This window comes from Equus przewalskii, chromosome 8, assembly GCF_037783145.1.
Source record: "Equus przewalskii isolate Varuska chromosome 8, EquPr2, whole genome shotgun sequence".
NCBI lineage: Eukaryota > Metazoa > Chordata > Mammalia > Perissodactyla > Equidae > Equus > Equus przewalskii.
Window position 1 is genome coordinate 33,359,298 of NC_091838.1, and position 24,849 is coordinate 33,384,146.

The 24,849-nt window shown below is 36.1% G+C and overlaps 2 long non-coding RNA genes across 3 annotated transcripts in view; both read left to right on the forward strand.

Annotated features, from left to right (window-relative positions):
- The window catches only part of LOC139085065 (uncharacterized), a 113,118-nt gene that overhangs the window by 7,063 nt on the left and 81,206 nt on the right, over positions 1-24,849 (forward strand). The window contains exon 2 of one of the 2 annotated variants that reach the window (XR_011543070.1): positions 19,944-20,024. The exons of the other annotated variant lie outside the window; for it this stretch is intronic. This is a non-coding gene — a long non-coding RNA (uncharacterized lncRNA). The remainder of the gene's footprint in view (positions 1-19,943; positions 20,025-24,849) is intronic. 2 annotated transcript variants of the gene reach the window in all.
- Positions 1,289-3,487, forward strand: LOC139085066 (uncharacterized). Its single transcript, XR_011543072.1, has 2 exons — positions 1,289-1,424; positions 3,283-3,487. It is a non-coding gene; the product is annotated as an uncharacterized lncRNA (long non-coding RNA).

Here is a 24,849-nt window from a genome sequence, read left to right on the forward strand (position 1 = left end):
TCCTCCTCCTTCCTCTTCTCTTTTTCCTCTTCTTACTCTTTCTCCTTCTTTTCTAGTTTATCTGCTATATCAAAAAGTATAGAATTATGCAACACAGTGATTTCATAACCAGTGATGATATATATGTGCAGAGCAAAATTGTTCTAGTTGTCTTCTGATATTCTCCAAAGTTATGGTCATAGCACACTTTCAGATCTTAAAGTTTCAAAGATCTTAATAACCAAGCTTTGTCTGTATAAGGCATACTCCTATTGTGAAATTCTAGTTGTCTAGAATAGATTTTTTTTGATACTCACTTATTGTGTACCTTCATCCCTTTATTCAATAATCAGTCAGCAAATGTTTTTGAGTAGCTGCTGTCTGCAGAACACCTTGCTAAGCACTTTGCTAGGAACTCCAACAGACAGCAGAGAAAAAACCTGTCCCAAGCCCTATGAGTTTATAATCTAGTGATAACAGTGTGCATAGCTATTCTTGAGGCTCCGTACAGAGCAGCTGATATGGCTTAGGCGGCAAGACAATATCATACTACAATGAAACCATGTTGGGGGATTTGATCTGTGAAATATATCTAGGAGGGTGAGAGTAGATATGAGTTTGTGGATAAGTAGATGGATAAATAAGAATTATTTCAATTATAGAAAAAAAATAAGACTTTAGTAATATTTCATTTTTATGAGGTTTCCTCCCAACAAAGGATATGGAAAGTGCAAATAACTTAGAAAATCAACCCACTGTAGCAGTGTGACAGAGTAAGCTTAATCTCTGTTTCTACCTGAGGGACTCTGAGAATTCGTTGCAGGCCACTAGGGCTCTTGTTTGAATAAAACTCTGTAAGACCCTTACGTGGTCAAGCAAGAAGACCATTAAGCATCTTATAAACCTGAGTTGAGGACCTGGGGATAGTAGATTACTCACTTGTCCCACTCCAGAGCACCAAGACATTGTGCAGGAGGAGTGCTGTCTGTAGGACATAAGATCAGGCTATTCTCTTTTCCAACACAGGTCTGGAAGTCTGGATCTCAGCACAGAAGCTGAAATTTTGAAAGGTCAAGATCACCCTCTCTCGGGTCAGAATATCTCTACACTAAGCTGCAAAGCCCTTTTCAGTCAGAGGTGCGAACTTCACCCTGAGTGATTCAGCACCTCATACTCTGAGAAGATGGCAGCCTTGGTGGTTGATGGAGGAGAAGTGGGGCCACCAGTGACACCAGAAAGAAAGACTCATAGGATTGGTAGGTAAGGTCACCTCAGTCTCCTCTAGTCATTGGTGATGAATGGAAAAGTGAAACTCATGCAGCTCTCCTTAGCTCTGTGAATCTGTCCCTGAAGAAAAAATGGCATCCCACCTCCTGAAAATGGCACAATGGGTTAGGCAGTTGGAGAACGGGCAAATAGCACAACAAATACAGGGGAAGTCTGAGGTAAGAAGATTATAACTGGAACTTCTTGTTTCCAGTAATAAGCAGTTTGGCCTTCAGATTACACTTAAAAAGTAAACAAACTAAATAAAGAAAACTTTAGAATTTCCAATTTACAGTTAACTTATGCCTTGAATAGTTGTGAAAGAATTTCTACCCAAAACAAGAAGTAGGATGAAAATATGTCTCAGTGTCTGAAAAGTTCAAGAAGTATATTGTATCTTGTTAAAATCTATCAAAATCATCATGTCTGACATAACTTTCTGTCTCTAATAATACAACTATCAAATTTCTAGAGAATATTTTGGGACAACTTAGCAGTGTAATAATGAAATGTTTTAGGACATTTAAAAAACCTACTTTTAATGACCATGGCATGGATCAGCATAATATTAACAACAAATGAAACCAAAGCATTTTAAAAGAAAGCTGTGTAAGTGCTGAGAATTTTAACTTTAATGCACATTCTTTATATTTGAAATCCTTTAATACTTTGCACATGTAAAGGAAATTTTGTATAATGTATTAAATATTTACTGTTTTGCCTGCATATATTCTACTTAGAGAAAAATTTTCATAAAGAAATCCCGGATATTGGGTGGAGGCTCCTTATGGAGTTTCTACATGTCTGGTGACAGTTTCTGTCCTTCATTATCTTTTCCAGGATGTTTGTATAGCAAACAGCCTTGGAAGATAAAGGTAGTACAGTGCCTTCCTCCAAGACAGAAAGAAGATTTTTTCTGACCAGGATAAAAATGACAATGTCTCCTTGTGGGGCAAAAATTGAGCAGGTTTGCTTGCAGCTCCTTGATAAACTGGAGATTTCCTAAGCTCAGAGTTCCTCAACTGTGCCACAAGCCCACTCTGTGTAGGGCATCCACCTCAGTCCACCCTTGCATCCCATCCTCATGGGACTTGATGGACAAGAGAAATTGATCTGAACATGAAACTAGTTCTGCTTGCTGTATCTTGAGTAATGAAGTCCTCTGTTTCTCACTCTTAAGTCTTGTGTCTTTTGCTAGCATGCATTAAACTGTGACAGGCTAACATATTAGCTTATAAGGTAAAATCTCAGATCCTTCATAGTTGTTGACACCAGAGAACAGAGAAGATAGCTGGAGAAGCCTCATAGTGTTACTAGGGATAAGGAGATTTTTCTCAGATAATGATGCTAAAGCAGGCGAAACTGTTAATCTGGATCAATAGTTATTAGTTTATTTTAACCCCAATGAGGGAAGGAAATAAAAACAACATCTAAAGTGATTCATAACCCATACTAGAGATATGAAGTTAGGATTTTAAAATTTAATTTAATCTATTATCTTACTCAATTTATTAATATAAATCCAGAGGCAAGTTAGCTGGTGATATTAATTGATGCTAACTTATAGTGTTTTCAACTATCTGACCTCAGCCAGTACGGTTTTATCAAAAGCTTGGCTGAATTAGTCATTGCTGAACCTTTCTTAAATGTAGTCACATAATCTTTAAACATGAAGGCACCCAAGATTAAATCAATATGACTTCTATGACATGACTACATTAATGGGTTTTGGGTTATAATATAATATTGGCCACTATATATAATAACTAAAATGATGTATTCTATCTGTGCTAAAAGGAGAAAAGGTATACCTAGTCATCTTAAAATTCTGTCTTTTACAAAATATTTATATCACATTTATACTCTTTATAGCAAAAAGTGTTTTTTTTTTAAGATTGGCACCTGAGCTAACAGCTGTTGCCAATCTTTTATTTATTTATGTTTTTTCTGCCTTATCTCCCCAAATCCCCCCGGTACATAGTTGTATATCTTAGTTGCACGTCTGTCTAGTTGTGTCATGTGGGATGTCACCTTCAGGTGGCCTGATGAGCAATGCCATGTCGACGCCCGGGATCCGAATCGGCGAAAGCCTGGGCCGCCGCAGCGGAGGGTGCAGACTTAACAGCTCGGCCACGGGGGCGGCCCCAGCAAAAACTTTGTGATAATGTAGTTTTTCACCTGCTGACCTTGTCTTCCAGTTATTTTTAAGAAGAATTAATAAATTTTACATTATAAACCTGAACTTTCTCTCTGAAAAAATGGAACTATATAAACCAGAGTTCGTATTTTACTTTGGACAATGATATATCAAAACGTATTTCATGTGGATGAGCACATGAGATGGTAAAGTAAGCCTGAACGTATCTAGAGCCAACAATGTAATCTATTATAAATTCTAAATAGAGGCTTAGGGGAACATCGCATCTTCCTAAATATAGGTAATCAGTAATTTGTGATGATACATTAAATTGGCATTTTGCCATATTGTTCAAATAAAGGAAAATAATGAAGAGAAAATGTTGTATAATCACACTCAATTTATTTATTGCATCTTCATTTCATAGCTAATCTGATTTCATTTGTTACCATCCGTCTGCAAAGAATTAGATTCTTAAGGTTTTCATGGACTTGCAACTTATTTAATATTTCTTCGGAGCAGATTACTCTCCTCTCTCCCAGACTTTACCATGGAAGGCCCTGTCCTGTTGGCCTGCGTGAGTGCTGAGAAGCCCCTTCCTGTGCAGTTGTTTGTTTTCTTCTCCCTCTTTCTCCACAATTTCCATTTAATCTCCTTTGTAAAAGATGATTAAAAGTACCGAAAGGAGATGGAAATTTTCCATTAAACCATCCTGGCGATGGCGTAACTGAGGAGCTACGAGAATGAAATGAAGGGTTCTGATGACAAGACTATATCTAGCTTCTGTGAAACTTCAGCCTTTGAAAATTCTCTACCCAGACTTGCAGAATTCTGCTTTCTATACAACAGCATGGAAACAATTTTGCTATAATTATTTAACTTTGTTTTTCATTTTTTAATGGTCACTAGATAGGTATATCCTATATTTTTCCATTTTCCTTTTAACATAAAAGCTCCAGTCTCTATTTTGTTCAATATGATCCCCAGGCAAAGAGGGAATCCTGCTATCAATTCTAAAATAATCTTACCCAGGAAAATATCTTCATAAAATGATATAATAAAACCTTATTTATGATATGAGGTACCCGGAATAGTCATATTCTTAGAGGCAGAAAGTAGAACGGTGGTTACCAGCGGTTGGGGGGAAGGAGGGATGAGGAGTTCTTGTTTAATGGGGACAGTTGCAGTTGGGGATGATGAAAAAGTTCTGGAAATGGATGATGGTGATGGTTGCACAACAATGTGAATAGACACTGTCACTGAATTGTACACTTAGAAATGGTTTAAATAGTCAATTTTATCTTATGTATATTTTACCACAATAAACTAAGTAAAACTAAACAAAACAACTTACTCAATTTCTAAAAAAAGAAGATATCCCCCTTTTCTCTATTTGGCTTCCTTCTATAAAATACTGCATAATTTTTGTAAGCTTTCACGTTTTCTATCTGCCCCAACACTGTATAATGCACTTATTTTATTGTGCTTTTATATAAACTTGAAAGAGAAAGAAAAACTACTTTTACTCATTTCCAACTTTTCATTTTCATGAATTCCAGCCCATGTTATCTTTTTAATTCAAAATGTGTGGTCATATCAGTATATTTCTTAAAAAAATTTTTATTTCCTTATTTTCATTATCTCACACCATCAACTTCAGCCAGAATTTCAACTTGTATAAATGTGATCTTTTAAGGGAGAAGACACATGAAAAAAGAATTAGAAAATACGGACTATAGATGGAAGGCAGAGATGTAGAATTGTAACAGTCTGGCATTTCTAAGGAGGCAGAGGAGGAAAAACAACCTTTCTGTCTACCTTCTTAAGTTCAGTGGCTGGGCCTGCTAATTAAACTGACAAAAAACAGATTAACAGGAGAAAAGGTTTATTCTACATACATATGGGGGCCTTCACAGAAAAGAAGTGAAAACCCCAAGGAACCATTAGACCTGGCAGCTTATATGCTGTTTTAACAAAGGAAGATAAATTGTGGAGAAGAGACCAGACAAAGGAAGAGAAGTTTGGGCATCTAGGGGTGGTAAATTTTGGGAACATAAATATATGGGGGAAGCTAATGGAAGATAAGAGTTATTTAGCAAGGTTTGTTTATAGAAACTCAAGTCAGTGAAGTTTCCAGTGATGAGAGCTCTTTCTTGATTAAGAATTGTTCTCCTCAGTCAAAGACCATATGATCTCACTCCTAAGTAGAAGATAAAAACAACGACAAACAAACACATAGCATTGGAGATTGGATTGGTGGTTACCAAAGGGGAAGGGGGGAGGGCAAAAGCGGGGATTAGGCTCACATGTGAGGGGATGGACTATAATTAGTTTTTGGGTAGTGTAGGGGAGGAAGACATTTCCTCTTCCCAAATGGGGGTTCGTCTGGCCGGAGAACAAATTAAATTCACATGAGACAGAATAGCAAGAGAAAATTAAACAAAGCTTTATGAGGAACCATGGCCCGGGGCCTTTCTTCCCGAAGGAAGAAAGGGCACCCAAGAAGTGGGGTGCACATAGTGGTTATATACCCCCAAACAGGGTGTTTCACATGTGATTGAAATGTCCCTCCCACAATCACAAGATTGCCCTGTCAGCACAGCGCTTGATGGACACAGCAGGTAGTGGTCTGCTGTCTCAGAGGGCATAGCCGGAGCCAAGTCGATTGTTTGGAGCTGGGCGGTCACAGGTGAGTGCCACAATCAGTTCCTAGCCTAAGGAAAGATGCTTAATCCTTAAAGAAATGCCAGTGTCAGGAGGGGGAGGGAAGTCAGTTACAGGAGGTTACCAGAGAAGCACAATAAAATGCAGATTTAAGTCCTTGCCTTTGGTATTGATTAAGAGTTTCTAGAGAGAAGGTCGTCTCCTTTCTTCTTCCTGGTACAGAGAGGGAGGCACCTTTTACAAATAGAGATTTACCTTACAAATGTAAACGTGTCCTAACAAAGGGCAAGTTCCATTCCTCAGAGCCTCCTTCCCTGTCCCAGTTTATCAAAAGCAATCAGCCTCAAATAATCCTGATGCCAAAGAGACATATCTTGGGGTGGCCAATTCCAGGTCCCCACAGTAGTGAACATGATGTAATCTACACAGAATTCAAAATATATTATGATGTACATCTGAAAGCCATATAATGTTATAATGCAATGTTACTGCAATTAAAAAATGAATAAATAAAAATTTTTTTAAAAAAGAGTTTTTCTTCTCTTCCTGGTACTGTAGAGGGAGACATCTTTACAAATGGAAATGTATGCCCTGCTTTTAGGCAGAAGGGGGAAGAGCAGAGCAGAGCATTCCTATTGTGTTTGCTGTTTCTGAATTGCTTTCAGTTCAAAATAATCATTATGCCAAAATGGTGTATTTTGGGGTGGCATTTTCTCATCCCCTTCACTACTAAGATGCGGTGTGAAACTGTATCCTTGTAAAAACTTAGAACATGCTTGTGATGCTTAATCTGACAGCAATCACGACTAATTATCTGATTTCACTATCAAGCAAAACAAATGGTCAAAGGGTGATTCTTTAGCGCCCTGAAGTTACACTTTCACCTACACCTTCTATTCTATTCCTAATTTAGTCAGCTTTCCTTACAATTAAGTTTAGGCTGTTGTATACTGTATAGTGCCATGCATGATTTATATACTACATACAAACACATATACCAGGTAGGTCTTTGAAATGTTTGGACAATAGGAGGTGCTATGAATCACATGAATTGAATGTTGAATTTCTGTATATATATATACATGCATTTTACTTGTAACAGTGTTCATCGTTCTTGTCGAAGTCTCCAACGTATCCATGGGCAGTAAAGGTATTGAAATACGTTACTCAGCTGAGAGAAAAGAAAGTCTGTGCTCTAAAGAGTGGTCATCAAATATGTCCAGTAGTTTATTTAAAATATGAGAAGTAAGCAACTTTTCCAAGTTTAAAAAGGTAGGAATATTAGGTGACCTTGTGATTTCTTCTTCCCTTTTTTGGGTCATTTTTAGGCCAATAACTTTTAGAGGAAAAAAATGTGAAAGAGCCATTAGGATCTGCCCTGCACATTGAAGCTCTTTTCTAAACAGCTTTTGAGAAATAGTAGATTTTGCCTTTTGCATTGTTTCCATTGTCTGTATAAACACCTCCATTAAGGGTGTTTTTGAGAATAATGGCAGAGCACTTAAAAGGCTGAGGAGCTTCGATACTGTTCTTTAGAAGTGCTTCCCATAGCTCAGGTAGCCGCTTGTCAGAGCATATCTGTGATCCCCAGCAGCATGCTGTGGAAGGAAGTTCACGAGTCCTGGGGGTTATGTACGGACTTGATAACCTGATAAAACTCTGATGCCACCTGTTTACTCTAGGCACAATGCCTGCTAGAGAACACAGTACCATGAAGGAGAGAGAGACACACACACTCATACAGATTTAAGATTAAACTACTGCAGGATCTCAGACTTCCAAGGGCATAAGTACACACCATGTTTGTTTCTATGCTGCTTGCTGATGTGCGAGTTAACAGAGTGTAAATTACTTAGGGAAGGAGAAACTACTTCATCCACATTTAAAGACTTTTAATTGTCTTTTTGTACAAGGTATACTGTGTATAATTTAACTGAAACTTAAATTCAGTGAATTGGAAACATTTATTGCTTTTCAGATATGTGTTTATTTGCTTTAGCAGTATGCTTGGTGCCAGTATTGGATTGACACACCTGAATTTACTTAGTTTAGGAAGAAGCAGTCTACTTTTGTGATGTATAAAATAATTTTTCAAGGCAAAGTTTAACTGTAAGTGGCTAAATCCCAGTAAGATTCCCCAGTGTGAAGCATTCTCGCTTCATAGTTACTTGGCAACAAGAAGACAATAATGACAATAATAATAATAGTAATAATAATTGTAATAGTAATAATAGCTAACATCTGTTGGTGTTTTTAAATGCCAAGCACTCCTCTAAGCTCTAGCTATCCCCTTTTTACTGATGCCGAAATTGGAGTTCAGAGAGATAAAGATTAAGTTAACTTGCCCAACATCACACAACTAGCAAACGAAGAGTCATTACTCAAACCTAAGCAGTTGAACTTCAGAGCTCAGGCTCTCAGCATGGCGAAAGGTGAATGCATTGCCCTTGTTTTAATCTCCCTCCTATGAAGCCCTCCCTAGCATAACTTTTTCCCAAGGATTTATACTATATTAATGGCAATATCAAACTACAGACTTTGACTTGCTCTACTTTTGTTCTGAAGGTTGCTAGTTTGTTACTAATATCAGATATGCCACCTGTTGATTTGAAGTTCTATAACATAAATTGATGTCAGGCACATGTATACAAAACAGTTGAAAAATGCTAATTTTTTTGCAAGGTAATAAATCTATAATTGCTAAGATTATGTGCCATCTGCATATAAACCATACTCTTCATGCATCTACCTATTTGAAGATAATTGAATGAGAGTATTTGGGCAGATATTAGATATACTTGTTGATAAACTCACCAGACATAAAAACAAAAAGTAATCTGGATCAATAAGAAAACACTCAATAACTAATGACTTGAGTTCTAATAACTCAAGCTACTATTGTGTCGAGAGAAATAAAATATAAGAGCCAACTATATGCCTTAACAGATTAAGAGTTTGGACAAATTTATTAATATTTTAAACATTTTATGAGCTTTTAGTTGAATATACTGTAATTAACTTATTTCAATGCTTTTCTTAAGTATTAATTCTATATTAGTCACTGTATCTGGCACTAAATATAAAGGCAAATTTACTTCCTTGGTGTGAAGTAAATAGGAATTTTGATACAACACAGTAAGTGCTATTATAATAGAGACACAGTTCAGAGGGCATATGTAGGGACAGCAACTATCGTAGCTGAATAATGAAGCAGGAACGCATTAGAAAATGATTCCTGTACCTAGAGATCTTTGAGATTTCAAGGATGAGAAGTTGACCAGTCAAGGAAGGTAGGCAAGGTTGATCCAGGCACAGATTCATGCATTAATTAACGTGTAAAAGCAAGAAGTTGAAAGACCTTATGACATTTTAGGAGAAAGCAAATAGTTTAGCATAAAACTTGAAATGTTCGTTTAAAATGTTAGTATTTTAACACCAATTGCATATACAGCATCTTCCAAATTTCTGTGAAAAGAAAGAATGAAAATTGGGTTTTACTCACAATAGTTTCCACTCTAATTGCAAAAACAGCATACACATAAAGATCAAAAATTTTCATCATACTGCTACTAATAACAATGTTATAGACACTTACAGAAAACTTATGGAATACCAAGTAGTATGCTTCACATTGGAAGCAAAGAGAAATAAGATACAGTTCCTGCCCACAAGGAGTTTGCAGTTAGTGTTAGAGACAAGTATGTCAATAGGAACTTTTAATATAAGCTGGTAAAGGCTAAATAAAGCAACACATAGGATACCATGGAAATAGGAAAGAAGGACATCTATCCTAGGCTACATGGATGTCAAGGAAGTGACTCAGAGGAGGCAGTACTGAAAGACAAACAGAAATTAACCACACTGAGGGAGAGGGGAGGGGTAGAAGGCATTTCCAACAATGATGGAGTAAAGAGGTAGGAAATCATACTCTCTCCAGCAAACAAAGAAACAGATACTATAACGCTAAACAAACTTGTCAAAAACTTTTATATTTTCAGCGCTCCAGAAATTGACCAAAGATTAACAACAAATAGAGAAACGTTTATTCATGAGAAGCTGCTGAAGTTTGATATAAGTCTGTTGTGCCTTTGTTTGGAGCTTTTCTCACCACCCCCAGCTAGGATCCATCAGGAATAGTAACAAGAGATGCTGATATGAAAACCAGTAACTGCTGGCAGAGAGGCTAATTTGATTTGGAATTTTTAAACATAAATATGTTTTAAAAACTTGGAATGGAAAGATGTCTTGGAAAATGGCAGAGTAAGGCCCTCCTATAGAGTTTTTGAGTTTTTCTATGGTAAATGCAATCTGTAGGCACACTCAGGGGCAGTTTATTTTTACTGTTTTTGTTCCCTAGGTATGAGTCATATTTTGTTATTTCTTTGTATGTCTCATAATATTTTGTTGAAAAGTGGATATTTCAGATATTATTTTGCAGCAACTCTTGATTTCAATATTTTTCCTTGAATGTTGTTGATGTTTCTGTTTTCATTTTTGTTATTGTTATTTTTCTGTTTCTTCGGAGTTTTTATTTGTTTGCTTTTTAGTAACTTAGACTTAATCTGAGAATTCCCTCCACCTAGTGTTATGCAACCCCTGACATCTCTATTTGTTATTTTACTTTTTATCTTGGCTTCTTGGGACTCATCCCTTTTTCTGCACGGTTTAGTGATAAGGCAATGATTAATCAGGGGTTGGGATCACATAGTTCGAGCCAGTAAGATTTCTACTTTCTCTTGATAGGTCTCTGTGTGGTTTGTGGAGCACATTCAATGTTCTTGAAGGTTTCAAGTTGGCCTCAGCCTTTACTTTATACCAGGCCCTCTCAGGAGTTCCTTGAATTGATTAAGGCCTCTCAAAGAGCCAGGGATGTCTTGGATGTTTGCCTGTCTCAGGTCTTTCCTTCCAAATATGTAACTTGCCAGTCAGTAAGGAATGTCTGAAGAGCATAACTATTCCTTCTATGACTTTCCAGAAGTGTAGGCTCTTCACAAATATTTCCCATCAGAACAGCTATTATTAATGACAATGGCAGCAGGCACGAGTTTATCCTTGCGGCTCCAAATCAAATTAGCTACTGGTTTTCATGTCAGCATCTCTTGTTACTATTCCTGATGGATCTGAGCTGGGGGTGGTGAGAAAAGCTCCAAACAAAGGCACAACAGACATATCAAACTTCAGCAGCTTCTCATGAATAAACGTTTCTCTTTGTTGTTAATCTTTGGTCAATTTCTGGAGCACTGAAAATATAAAAGAGTTTTTGACAAGTTTGTTTAGCATTATAGTATCTGTTTCTTTGTTTGCTGGAGAGAGTATGATTTCCTACCTCTTTACTCCATCATTGTTGGAAATGCCTTCTACCCCTCCCCTCTCCCTCAGTGTGGTTAATTTCTGTTTGTCCTTCAGTACTGCCTCCTCTGAGTCACTTCCTTGACATCCATGTAGCCTAGGATAGATGTCCTTCTTTCCTATTTCCATGGTATCCTATGTGTTGCTTTATTTAGCCTTTACCAGCTTATATTAAAAGTTCCTATTGACATACTTGTCTCTAACACTAACTGCAAACTCCTTGTGGGCAGGAACTGTATCTTATTTCTCTTTGCTTCCAATGTGAAGCATACTACTTGGTATTCCATAAGTTTTCTGTAAGTGTCTATAACATTGTTATTAGTAGCAGTATGATGAAAATTTTTGATCTTTATGTGTATGCTGTTTTTGCAATTAGAGTGGAAACTATTGTGAGTAAAACCCAATTTTCATTCTTTCTTTTCACAGAAATTTGGAAGATGCTGTATATGCAATTGGTGTTAAAATACTAACATTTTAAACGAACATTTCAAGTTTTATGCTAAACTATTTGCTTTCTCCTAAAATTCTCTCTTCCATAAAAGTAATGAATCATTGTCTAAAAATGTTGGAATGAGCATTTTCAGAGGTCTGAAAGATAACCAAATTCTTGCAGCAATAACGGAGCATTTATTCATGAAAAAGTTTGTTGAATTTCATTAAGAACAGCAGACTTTGTACATTTTAACAAGCCCTAATACCATACCATACTCTCCAACTCCACAGTAGCCTTGAAAATAATCTGTAATCCCAATGAAATCCAGCAGCCTGGCAGTTGGAAGCGGCAGCATGTGGTTGGAAATCTTGTAAGGAATCATTCCCAAAGAACTGTTATATTAGACCTCCCTGGTGGTTCCTTGGACAATGAAATTTGCAAAGCTGTCTGTATTTCACCTGATTCAGAGTACACTCATTATTAAATGTCTTTTCCTCCTGGGTTAATTTTTGAGAACAATTATAGACAATCGATTAATTTTGTGGGTGCCTTATGGTGTGGATAATAACTGGGATAGTCAGTAGATAACAAAAAGCTGATTAAGGAAAAACTGGGGAATAAGAAGTCCTTAGGCCCTTGAAAAACACAGACTATTCTTGGGAACCCATTCACAAGATTGTGGGCATGTCCAGGGCTTGGCACATGCTCTGAATTCATGACAAAAAGACCTAAGTTTTCACTTCCAGTTATCCTGGAGTTTCTACACAAGATGGAAGTGAAGGATAAGGCAGAGTTATCAACTGCCTGAGTGTTGAAGGCATACCTCAAAACACACACAGAGCTCCTTCCAAAAAGTTGACTTGTTTCCAGGTGTTTTAGAAAAATCTATGTCCAATTATTATCTGACCATTGTATTAATCAGCAAAAACATTAGTGGCCACATGCAAAAAAGACTATGGATTTTACAGAATTACTTTAGAAAAGCAACTAAACAAGCAAAAAACTAAAACAACAACAACAATAAACACTCTGTAGAGTGTGGGTGGTATCTGATTTTGATTTCCTCATATTAATTCTCTGACATCAATTGAGTATCCTATAATTTGATTCAATTCTAACCAAAGTTAATACAAACGTTACAAGTTATGGGCAAAGTCCTTCACAACATTCCTGTGCAGATGGGCACTGTCCCTGGAGAACTCCCACGTGTTAGACTTACTAGACAAAGACTTTAAATCAGTTATTTTAAAATTGTTCATAGAAGGAAAGGAAAGAATTAAAGGAAAATATTACAATGATGTTTCACCAAATATAAAGCATTAATAAAGTGAGAGATGTTATAACGATTAACCAAATATAAATTCTGGAGTTGAAAATACAATAACTGAAATGAAAATTCACAGGAGTTGTCAAAAAAAATTTAAGCATGCAGAATAAAGAATCAATGAGTTTAAACATAGGTCAATTAATATCCAGTCTGAGACGTTGAAAAAAAATGAAGTAAAATAAGCAGAACCTCACAGACCAATGAGACACCATCAAGCATACCAACATATACATAACGAAGTCTTAGAAAGAAAGGAGAGAAAGAAGGAAGAAGAAATAATATTTAAAGAAACTTCCCAAAATTTGATTTGTTAAAAGCATTACACATCCAAGGAGCTCAACAAACTCTAATCAGTATAATTCCAAGAGAATCATACACCTAAACACATCATAATGAAAGAGTTGATATTCAAAGAGAAAATTTTGAAAGTATCAAGACAGAAGCTTGTACAAGAGTACCTCAGTAAGATTAATAGCTGACTTCTCATAAGAAACCATGAAAATGAGAGACAGTGGGATGATATATTCAAAATACTAAAAGAAAACACTGTCAACTCAGAGTTATATATCCATCAAAATTATTCTTAAAAAATGAAGAAATTTATACATTCCTAGGTAAATAAAAACTGAGAGAATTTGCTGCTAGGACAATTGTCCTACAAGAAATACAAAAGGGAGTACTTCAGGATGAAATCAGTTCTTCAGGACATTAGACAATAACTCAAATCCAACAAAGAAATAAGCAATACTAGTAAAGGTAATTACACAGGTAAATACAAAAAAATATTTTTCTATTTTAACTCCTTTTTTATCCTAAATAATTCAAATTACTACACAGAACAATAATTACAAATGAGTTGTGATGGACATGCAGGTATAAAGATGTCATTTTTATGAAAATATCAGCACCCAGGAGATAGAAGGGAAAGAGCAATAAAGGAGCAAAGATTTGTATCTTACTGAAAGTGAGTTGGTGTTAACGTGAGATAGATTATTATAACTTAAGGTGTTAATTGTTATCTTCAGAGAAACCAATAAGGCAATAAGTCAAAAACATATAATAAAAGAAGTGAGAAGGGAATTAAGATGGTACAGTAGAAAACCTCTCTTTCTCCCTTTTTTTTCCCTTTGGCTGTACCCTCTCTGTTACCTGACCAGAGTAGTCCTGCTTCTTGGTAAGTTAAAATCAAAGTTTTCACCAGAAGTAGTTGTCACACGAAGTAAATTTTATTTGCAGCAAATAAAAGGAGTCCACAGGGAATAATTTCACAAAGCTGTGACACTCCTCCCTTCAAAGGGAAAGTGGTGCCTTTATTTGGGGTTGAGAATGAATATTAAAAAGTGAAATTTTGTCATCCCATGTAGAGGTGGGTATAAGCTCACACAGACATAGTCTGAAATCATGCTTTAACGTACATTGCATGTTATATTAAGAAGGCTTAAGTTCCTCCTGGAGTAGTGATCTTAGCATTACAATAAGGTAAAGCTTACTTTTATATACTTCTCTGCCCGTCTGCACAGGAGTCACTCTTGTGGTTGGGATCTGGACCCGTTCAGGGAAGTTGGTGTTTAGATCTTCCTGGAACATGGCTTAAACCCACAAACTCAAGGACGTTAGAGAGAAGAACATCTGCAATTTTCAGCAAGACAAGAGAAATAGGTCAGACAACACAAGAGAATTAGGTCAGAGTCCATGGCTGATGACACCTGCACTCTTTTTTATTTTTATTGATACGCAGTTCATATACCATAATATTCAACATTTTAAAGTGTGCAATTCAGTGGGTTTTAGTATTTTAACAGAGTTGTGCAACCATTACTGCTATCTAACTCCAGAACATCTTCATCATCCTCCAAAGAATTCCATAATCATTAGCAGCCGTATCCCATTTCTTCCTATCTACTAGCCCTTAGCAATCACTAATTTCCTTTTTGTCTATATTCATTTGACTATTATGGACATTTCGTATAAATAGAATCATACAAAATATGGCCTTTTTTGAATGGCTTCTTTATCTTAGCACAATGTTTTAGAAGTTCATCCATGTTACAGAATTCTTTCTTTTTATGGCTGAATAATATTCTATTTTATCAATATACTACTTTGTGCACATTCATTCATATATTGATGGACATTTGGGTTGTTTCCACTTTGGAACTATTATAAATAATGCTATTAACATTGCTGTACAATGTGTTTGTATACATATGTTTTCATTATTCTTGGCCACTCCTTCCAATCTTCGTCCAGTTGGCAGAATGATCCTTTTAATCATAGATCAGATTGTAATATTTCCCCTGCTTAAATATTTCATTGCTGTTCATTGTATTTACAACAAAATGAGAACACTGTAACCTGGCCTTAAGCTCCTCCATGATCTCATTCTTGGCTCCATATGCAATTTTGTCTCCTGTCACTCTTTGCATCTCCACTGGCCTTATTCTCCCTTGAACACACCAAAGTAGTCCTCATCATTGCCATCCTACTTTCTTTTTAATAAGTTTTTTGTTATTGTGGTAAAATATGCATAACATAATGTACCACTTTAACAATTTTTAAGTGTACAATTTTATGGCACTAATTACATTCACAATATTGTACAACCATCCCACTATTAAGTTCCAAAACTTTTCATATCCCCAAAGGGAAATTCTGTACCATTTAAGCAATAACTCCCCACTTCTCATCCCCATCTCCTGGAAACCTCTAATCTACTTTCTGTCTGTATGAATTTGCACATTATAGGTATTTCATATAAGTAGAATTTTAAAATATTTGTCTCTTTGTGTCTGACCTACTTCATTTAGCATAATGTTTTCAAGGTTTATCCATATTATAGCATAAATAAGAACTTCATTCTTTTTAAAGTTAAATAATATTTCATTGCCCATAGGAGCACCCACATTTCATAGGTGTTTGGTAATTATTAATTATGACATCATGGACCCAAGCACATGTGATTTGACCTTACACATCATGAAGCAGAAGGCTATAAAACACACACAATTGGATTATGGAATGTGAGAAGCATGAACCAAGGTAAACTACAAATTGTAAAGCAAGAAATGGAATGTTTAAATATCACAGTTCTTGGTATTCACAAACTAAATGGACTGGAAGGGGACACTTTCAGTCAGACAACGACAAGATGTTCTACTCTGGAAATGACAAATTCAGAAGGAACAGAGTAGCTCTAATGCAGAGGCAAGATGTAGAACAGACAGAGGCTATAATGCAAGGTCTGATCAAATAATAACAATTAGACTTCTGGGAAAACCTATAGCTTATTAACATAACCATCGTCCAAGCCTATGCTCCAACTACAGATGCTGAAGAAGATGAAACTGAAAGTTTTTACACAAGTTTCCAAGAAGAAATTGATCATACAGCAAAACAAGACATGCTGATAATTATAGGTGACTGGAATGCAAAAGTAGAAAATAAAGCAAAATCAAATGTCATTGGAAAATTTGGACTAGGAGTCAGAAATGAAGCAGGAGACCAGCTCCTGGATTTCTGCAAATCTAACAATATGTCCATTGCAAAAACATGCTTCAAGCAACTGAACAGGTAACTATATACATGAACATCACTAGATGGCCAATATAGAATCAAATAGTCTATGTAATTGGAAACAAGAGTTGGAGAAGCTGTATTTTCTCTGCCAAAACAAGACCAGTAACAGATTGTGATCCTGCTCATGAACTGTTAATATCAAATATAAGAGCGAACCTGAAGAGGAACACTACAAGAATAGCAATGTCAAAATATAATGTAAACAAAGAATTTAAAGTGCACATAAAAGCCAGATTTGTACTGTTAAACTTAATTGACTGAAAATCAGAAGAATTATGGACTGAAACCAGAAATATTATTAAGGAAGAATGTGAAAAGAAAATACTTAAAGTGAAAAAAAGAAAAATCAAGATAGACGACAGAAGAAACACTAAAAATTCTTAAGGACAGGTGAGAAGCCAAAGTAAAAGGTGAAAAAAGTATGGTTAGAACCCTGAATGCAGTTTCTCAGTGACTGTAACACAGAGATAAACAGAACTATTATAATGGCCAATGCAAAGAGATAGAAGAAAACAACAAAGAAAGAGGAATAAGAGGTCTCCTCCTGAAGATTCAAGAAATCAAAAGGAAATTTAAACCTAGATTAAGAATGCTGAATGATCAACATGGAAGCACAATATCTGATCAGGCAAAAATAAAGGGACAGTGGAGATAGTACACTGAATATCTATACAGAAGAGACAAAAAGATGACAGATTTCCTTTGAAGAAGATTCCTATGACAAAGAACCTATAATGTCAGAAAGTGAAGTGAAAGCTGCCCCTGGAAGTACTGGGAAGAAAAAAAGTCATCAGGGGTAGACGGGATATTGATAGAATTATTGCAAGCCATAAAGACAGAATCTGTTAAAATCCTAACAAGAATATGCCAACAAATATAGAAAACAAAACAATGGCCTACAGACTGAAAATGCTCAATATACATCCCAATCCCCAAGAAAGGGGATGTTGAGGTGTGCAGTAATTATAGAACTAGTGCTTTAATTTTTCATGTAAGCAAATTAATGTTCAACGTGCTGTAATAAAGGCTTTTCCCTTATACGGAGCAAGAAATGCCTGATGTTCAAGCTGGATTTCCAAAGGAAAGATGCTTACGAGATCTGATTGCAGGAACAGCCCCAGTCGAATGATTAAGTTCACATGCCCCCTTTCGGCAGCCCAGGGTTTCATGGGTTTGGATCCTGGGTGCGGACCTAGCACTACTCATCAAGCCATACTGAGACAGCATCCCACGTGGCAGAACTAAAAGGACCTACAACTAGGACATACAACTATGTAATGGGAGGCTTTGGGGAGAAGAAGAAAAAAAATGATTGGCAACGGATGTTAGCTCAGGGCCAATATTAAAAAAAAAGATTTAATTGTGATTATACGTTGGCTACTGGAGTGCTCCAAAGAATTTCAGAAGAAGGTTAGTCTGTGTTTTATAGACTACAGTAAAGCCTTTGACAGCATGGATCATAAAAAGCTATGGGCTTATCTCAAAGTCTTGGGCGTGCCTCCATACTTGATTATCCTCATGTGTACCCCATGTTGTGGGCAAGAAGCCACTGTCAGGACAGCGTATGGAGAGACAGAATGGTTTCCTATAGGCAAAGGTGTCAGACAAGGGTGTATTTTATATCCCTATCTGTTTAAGCTGTGCACAGAACATATCATACAAAAAACTAGGCTAGACTCCAATGAAGGAGGAGTGAAAATTGGTGGAAGAAATATCAACAATCTAAGGTATGCAGATGACCATCTTATTGGCAGAAAGCAGCAATGACTTTAAGCAACCCCTGATGAAAGTGAAAGAGGAAAGTACGAAAGCAAGACTGCATGTTAGCATCAAGAAGACAAAATTCACGATTTCAGAAGAACTACATAGCTTTAATATAGACAACAAAGATTATTGAAATTGTTAAAGATTTTGTTTACCTTGGTTCAGCCATGAATTTAAATCGAGACTGCAGCCAAGAAATCAAAAGAAGACTGAGACTTGGAAGGGCAGTAGTGAAAGAATTAGAAAAGATCACCAAGTATAAGGAAGTGTCATTAGAGACTAAGGCCAAGATTATTCATACTGTAATATCCCCAATTATTATGTACTGGTGTGAAAGCTGAACAGTAAAGAAGACTGACAGGAAAAAAATATATTCATTTGAAATATGAGGTTGAAGAAAAGCTTTATGGATACCCTGGACCTCCAGAAAGGTGAACAAGTGGATCCTAGAGCACAATAAGCCTGAACCATCACTGGAGGAAGAAATGATAAAACTGAGGTTGTCTTACTTTGCGCGCATCATGGGAAGGCAGGATTTTAGGAAAAAGATAATAATGCTAGGAAAAGTGGAAGGCAGCAGAAAAAGAGCAAAACCAAGTATGAGATGGATTGACTCCATAAAGGAAACCAAAGGCATGAGTCTACAAGAGCTAAGCAGGGCTGTAGAGGACAGGACATTGGGACATCACCCATTCATAGGGTTGCCAGGGGTCATAGCTGACTTGAGGGCATATAACGACAATATTCCATTGTATGTAAACACTCTATTTTGTTTGCCCATTCATCTGTTGGTGGACACTTGAGTTGCTTCCATCTTTTGACTATTGCTAATAATGCTGCAATGAACAGCAACTTTTCCTAACTATAATTGCAGAGACTTGTTTTACTTTTCTCTGTTCCTTAGCTAGCGTTCATATAGTATTTGACAGAGATTTCCTTGAATTCCAGGAGCTAAAACAGACAAACCAACCAAAAAAGTAAAAGTACAAAAAAAAACCTCTCCTACTTTTTGCAGATTGACTCTGTCCTGGCTTAGCCAGGCTTGTACTGAGCTTAGGCATCAGCCCAAATTGAAATCATAACCCTTTTCAGGTCTTTTTGGATCATGCATATTGCCCTGGGCATGTACGTGATTTTAAAAATTCTCCCATATATATATGGGTGTTTATGATTGCTCTAATTTCCCAAAGAAATTCTCCCCAGCTTTCTCCCCAGGCCTTAGGAAATCTATTGCATTCTCAACTAAAATCATTTGACAAGGCGTTTTTGGTGTGTTGTCCATCTTATAATATTTTCATACAATATCTAACACTTTGCTGGCCTAGGTAAATTCTCACTTAAGCAAAATAGAAATGAGCACCTTGTATCACTTCTTCTGGTAGCTCACATACAGGCTAGAACAGACATATACAATAATTAATGAATAAGTTCCTCTCTGCTCTCTCCAGAATCAGAGACCAGTCTCATGCTGGGGAGGCAGGCTGCTGTCATCAACATTGCCTCTGAACTGGGGAGGATGTAGGCCAATGGTAAGTGAAAACACCACAAAGCTTTACTTCTATTATTAGATTGTCTTTTTCTTGAGTCAGCATTCGATTGGTTGTTGTAAACATTTGAGTGTTTGCCAGAAGTTCCACCATTTTGCTGATATCAATCCAGAAAATATTTGTCTAACACAAAAAGAGGACATAGTGGAGGAATATCATAACAAAAAATGACATAAGATATGTAGAAAACAAATAGCAAAATGATAGACATAAATCCTATGACATAACGAATACATTATAAATAAATGGCTTAAAAACCCCAATTAAAAAGTTAAAGAGATAGAAAGCATCATCCAACTATAGGCTGACTAAAAGAGACACATTTTACAGTCAAATAAACAAATATATTATAAGTTAGAGCAGGAGAAACATATACCATACAAACAGTAGACAAGAGAGTTGAAATGGCTATACTAATTTCAGAAAAATATGTATTAGGACCTATATTGTTACTAGAGATAATGAAGAATATTTTATAATGATTATAATGTCAATCTGTCAAGAATATATAATAAGTACAAAAATACATGTGTCTAACAACAGCCCCAAAATTTATAAAGCAAAAACTGACAAATTTAAAAGGAGAAATATATAATTCAGCAGTAATATTTTGAGATGTCAGGGCTGGTCCAGTGGTGCAGCTGTTAAGTGCACACGTTCCACTTCTTGGCGGCCTAGGGTTTGCCAGTTCGGATCCTGAGTGTGAACATGGCACTGCTTGGCATGCCATGCTGTGGTAGGCGTCCCACATGTAAAGTAGAGGAAGATGGGCATGGATGTTACCTCAGAGCCAGTCTTCCTCAGTGAAAAGAGGAGGATTGGCAGCAGTTACCTCAGGGCTAAACCTCCTCAAAAATAACTCAAATATTTTGAGACTTTAACATTGAATAATGAATAGAAAATGATGTAGAAGATCAATAAGGAAATAGAAGACCTAAAATGTGATACACCAACTAGATTCAGTTAACATGCATAGAACAATCTACCAAACATCAGCAGAATACATATTCTTCTCAGGAATATAAAACATTCTCCAGGAGAAATTATTCGTTTAGCTATAAGAAAGTATAAGTTTAATAAGGACTGAAACCATACTAATTATATTCTCTGACCATAATGGAATGAAATTAAAAATAAACAACAGAAAGAAATTTGAGAAATTTACAAATATGTAGTAATTAAGCAACACACTTCTCGATAACTAAAGTGTCAAAGAAGAAATCCTGAGAAAAATTAGAAAATAATCTGAGATAAATTAAAATAAAAATGCTATATCAAGATGTACAGGATGCAGGTAACACAGCTGAGAGGGAAATTTATAGCTGTAAACACCTGTGCTTAAAAATAAAAAGGTATTGAGGCCAGCTCCATGGTGTAATGGTTAAGTTCAGCATACTCCTCTTGGTGGCAATTTGTAGGTTTGGATCCCAAGCACACACCTATGCCATTCCTCAGCCATGCTGTAGTGGAAACCCAGATATAAAGTGGAGGAAGATTGGCACAGATGTTAGTTCAGGGGCTTGCCTGGTGGTGCAGTGGTTAAGTTCCCACATTCTGCTTCTCAGTGGCCCGGGCTTCACCGGTTCGGATCCCGGGTGCAGACATGGCACCACTTGGCAAAAAGCCATGCTGTGTGGTAGGCATCCTACGTTTAAGTAGAGGAAGATGGGCATGGATGTTAGTTCAAGGCCAGTCTTCCTCAGTAAAAAGAGGAGGATTGGCAGTAGTTAGCTCAGGGCTAATCTTCCTAAAAGAAAAAAAAAAAAGCTATAGGGGCTGGCCCCGTGGCCAAGTGGTTAAGTTCGCTCACTCCGCTGCAGGCAGCCCAGTGTTTCGTTGGTTCGAATCCTGGGCGCGGACATGGCACTGCTCATCAAACCACACTGAGGCAGCGTCCCACATGCCACAACTAGAAGGACCCACAACAAAGAATATACAACGATGTACTGGGAGGCTTTGGGGAGAAAAAGGAAAAAAATAAAAATCTTAAAATAAAAAAGCTATAATGTCTCAAAATTTCACAAATTTGATGAAATATGAATCTGCTGATATAAACAAATGGGTTTAAATGAATACCAAGTGGGTGAACATTAAGAAATCCACCCCTACATGTATCATATCCAAACTATAGAAACACAAAGTAAAAGAGAATCTTAAAAGCAGCAAAGGAAAAGCACCTCATTATGTACAGGGGAGTAGTAATAAAATTAACACTTGACTGCTTAACAGAAAAAGACAGTGGAATAACACTCAAAGTGCTTAAAAAAATGCTGTCAACCATGAATGATTGTCTAACAAATTCTACCTTAAAAATAAAGGCAAAATAACAACATTAGAAAAGAAGCAAACAGTGAGAGAACTTTATTGCTAGCATACTTATCTTACTCTCATAAAAGGAGGTTTATAAAAGAAGACTTTAAGAAGAATGGAAATGATACCAGACAGTGACTTGAATTCACAGGAAGAAATGAAGATCACTGGAAATGATGAAAATGTGGGTAAATATGAAGGTTTATTTAAATATATTCTTCCTTCTTCTTCTTTTAATTACTTTGAAATAGAAAGATGCAATAATGCACAATTAATAATAGTGTATTGTTGATTTTGTAACTTAAATAAGTGTAATAAATATGAATGTATTAGCACAAAGGGTGAGAAAGAAATGAAACTATAGTTGAGCAAAGTTGTATTTTACTGCAATTGTCAGTTTTACCTGAAGTAGATTGCCATAAGCTAAATTGCATACTATCATTCTTAAAGAAACTAATAAAATAAATCAAAATATAGTTTAAAAATCAACAGAATACACTAGCAATGAAATAGCAGAAAGAGAAATCAAGAAGAACATCCCATTTATAATTGCAAGAACAAGAATAAAATACCTAGGAATGAATTTAACAACAGAGGTGAAAGACCTGTATGCTGGAAAGTATAAAACATTGTTGAAAGAAGTCAAAGAAGACAGAAAGAAATGGAAAGATATTCCATACTCATGGATTGGAAGAATTGAAATGAGTTAAAATGTCCATACTTCCTGAGAATTCTACAGACTCAATGCAATCCCTATCAAAGTCCCAATGACATTTTTCATGGAAATTGAACAAAGAATCCTAAAATTTATATGGAATAACAAAAGACACCAAATAACCAGAGCATTCCTGAGAAAAACAACAAAGCTGGAGGTATCATACTCCCTGATTTCGAAATATACTACAAAGCTATATTAATCAAAACAGCATGGTACTGGCACAAAAACAGACAAACAGATCAATGGAAACAGAACTGAGAGGCCAGAAATAAACCCACACATCTATGAACAGCTTATTTTCAACACAGACTCCAAGAACATATAATAGAGAAAGGAAAGTGTCTTCAATAAATGGTGTTGGACACTGGACAGCCATATGCAAAACAATGAAAGTAGGCCATTATCTTACATCATACACAAAAATTAACTCAAAATGAGTTAAAGACTCTAACGAAAGATTTAACCTTAAAATTCCTATAAGAAAACATAGGCAGTACACTCTTGGACTTTGGTCTTATCTGTATATTTTTGAATACCATGTCTTCATGTGCAAGGGAAACAAAAGAAAACATAAACAAATGGGACTATATCAAACTAAAAAGCTTCTGCACAGCAAACAAAACCATCAACAAAATAAAAAGAAAACCTAACGACTGGGAGAAGATATTTGCAAATCATATATCTGATAAGGAATTAATATCCAAAATATATAAAGACCTCATACAACTCAACAACAAAAAAAGAAACAACCCAATTAAAAAATGAGCAGACATTTTTCCAAAGAAGATATAAAGATGGCCAACAGACACATGAAAAGATATTCCACATCAGTAATTATTAGAGAAATGCAAATCAAATCCACAATGAGATATCACCTCATGCCAGTCAGAATGAGTATATTTAATAAGACAAGAAACAACAAATGTTGGAGAGGATGTGGAGAAAATGGAACTTTCATACACTACTGGTTGGAATTTATACTGGTGCAGCCATGACAGAAAACAGGATGGGGATTCCTCAAAAAATTAAGAATAGAATTACCATATGATCTAGCTATTACTCTTCTGGGTATTTATTTAAAGAACACCAAAACACTAATTGGAAAATATATTTGCGCTCCTATGTTCATTACAGCATTATTCACAATAACCAAGACTTGGAAACAACATAAGTGTACGTCAATGGATGAACTGCATAAGGAACATGTAGTATAAATGGAATACTACTCAACTGTAAAAAAAGATGTAATCTTGCCATTTGTGAAACATGGATGGACCTTGAGGGTATTATGTGAAGCAAAGTAAGTCAGATGGAGAAAGCCAAATATCATGATTTCACTAATATGTGGAAGATAAAAACAACACAATAAAAACAAGCAAATGCATAGATATAGAGATTAGATTGATGGTTACATGAGGGGAAGAGGGTGGGAGAAGGGAGAAAAGAGTAAAAAGGCATATATGTATGGTGATGGGTGGGAATTAGTTTTTGGATGGTAAACATGATGTAGGTTACCACCAGAAATCAAAATATAATGATGTACACCTGAAATTTATATGATGTTATAAAACAATGCTACCTCAACAAACAAATAAACTTAAAAAAAAAAAATCTTGTTTAAATATGTTCTTAATAGTATTATGATATAAAAAAACTCAATAGAGGGCTAGCCCAGTGGCGTCGCGGTTAAGTTCATGAGCTCTGCTTCAGCAGCCCAGGGTTTTCCGGTTCAGATCCTGGGCACTGACCTATGCACCACTTATCAAGCTGTGCTGTGGC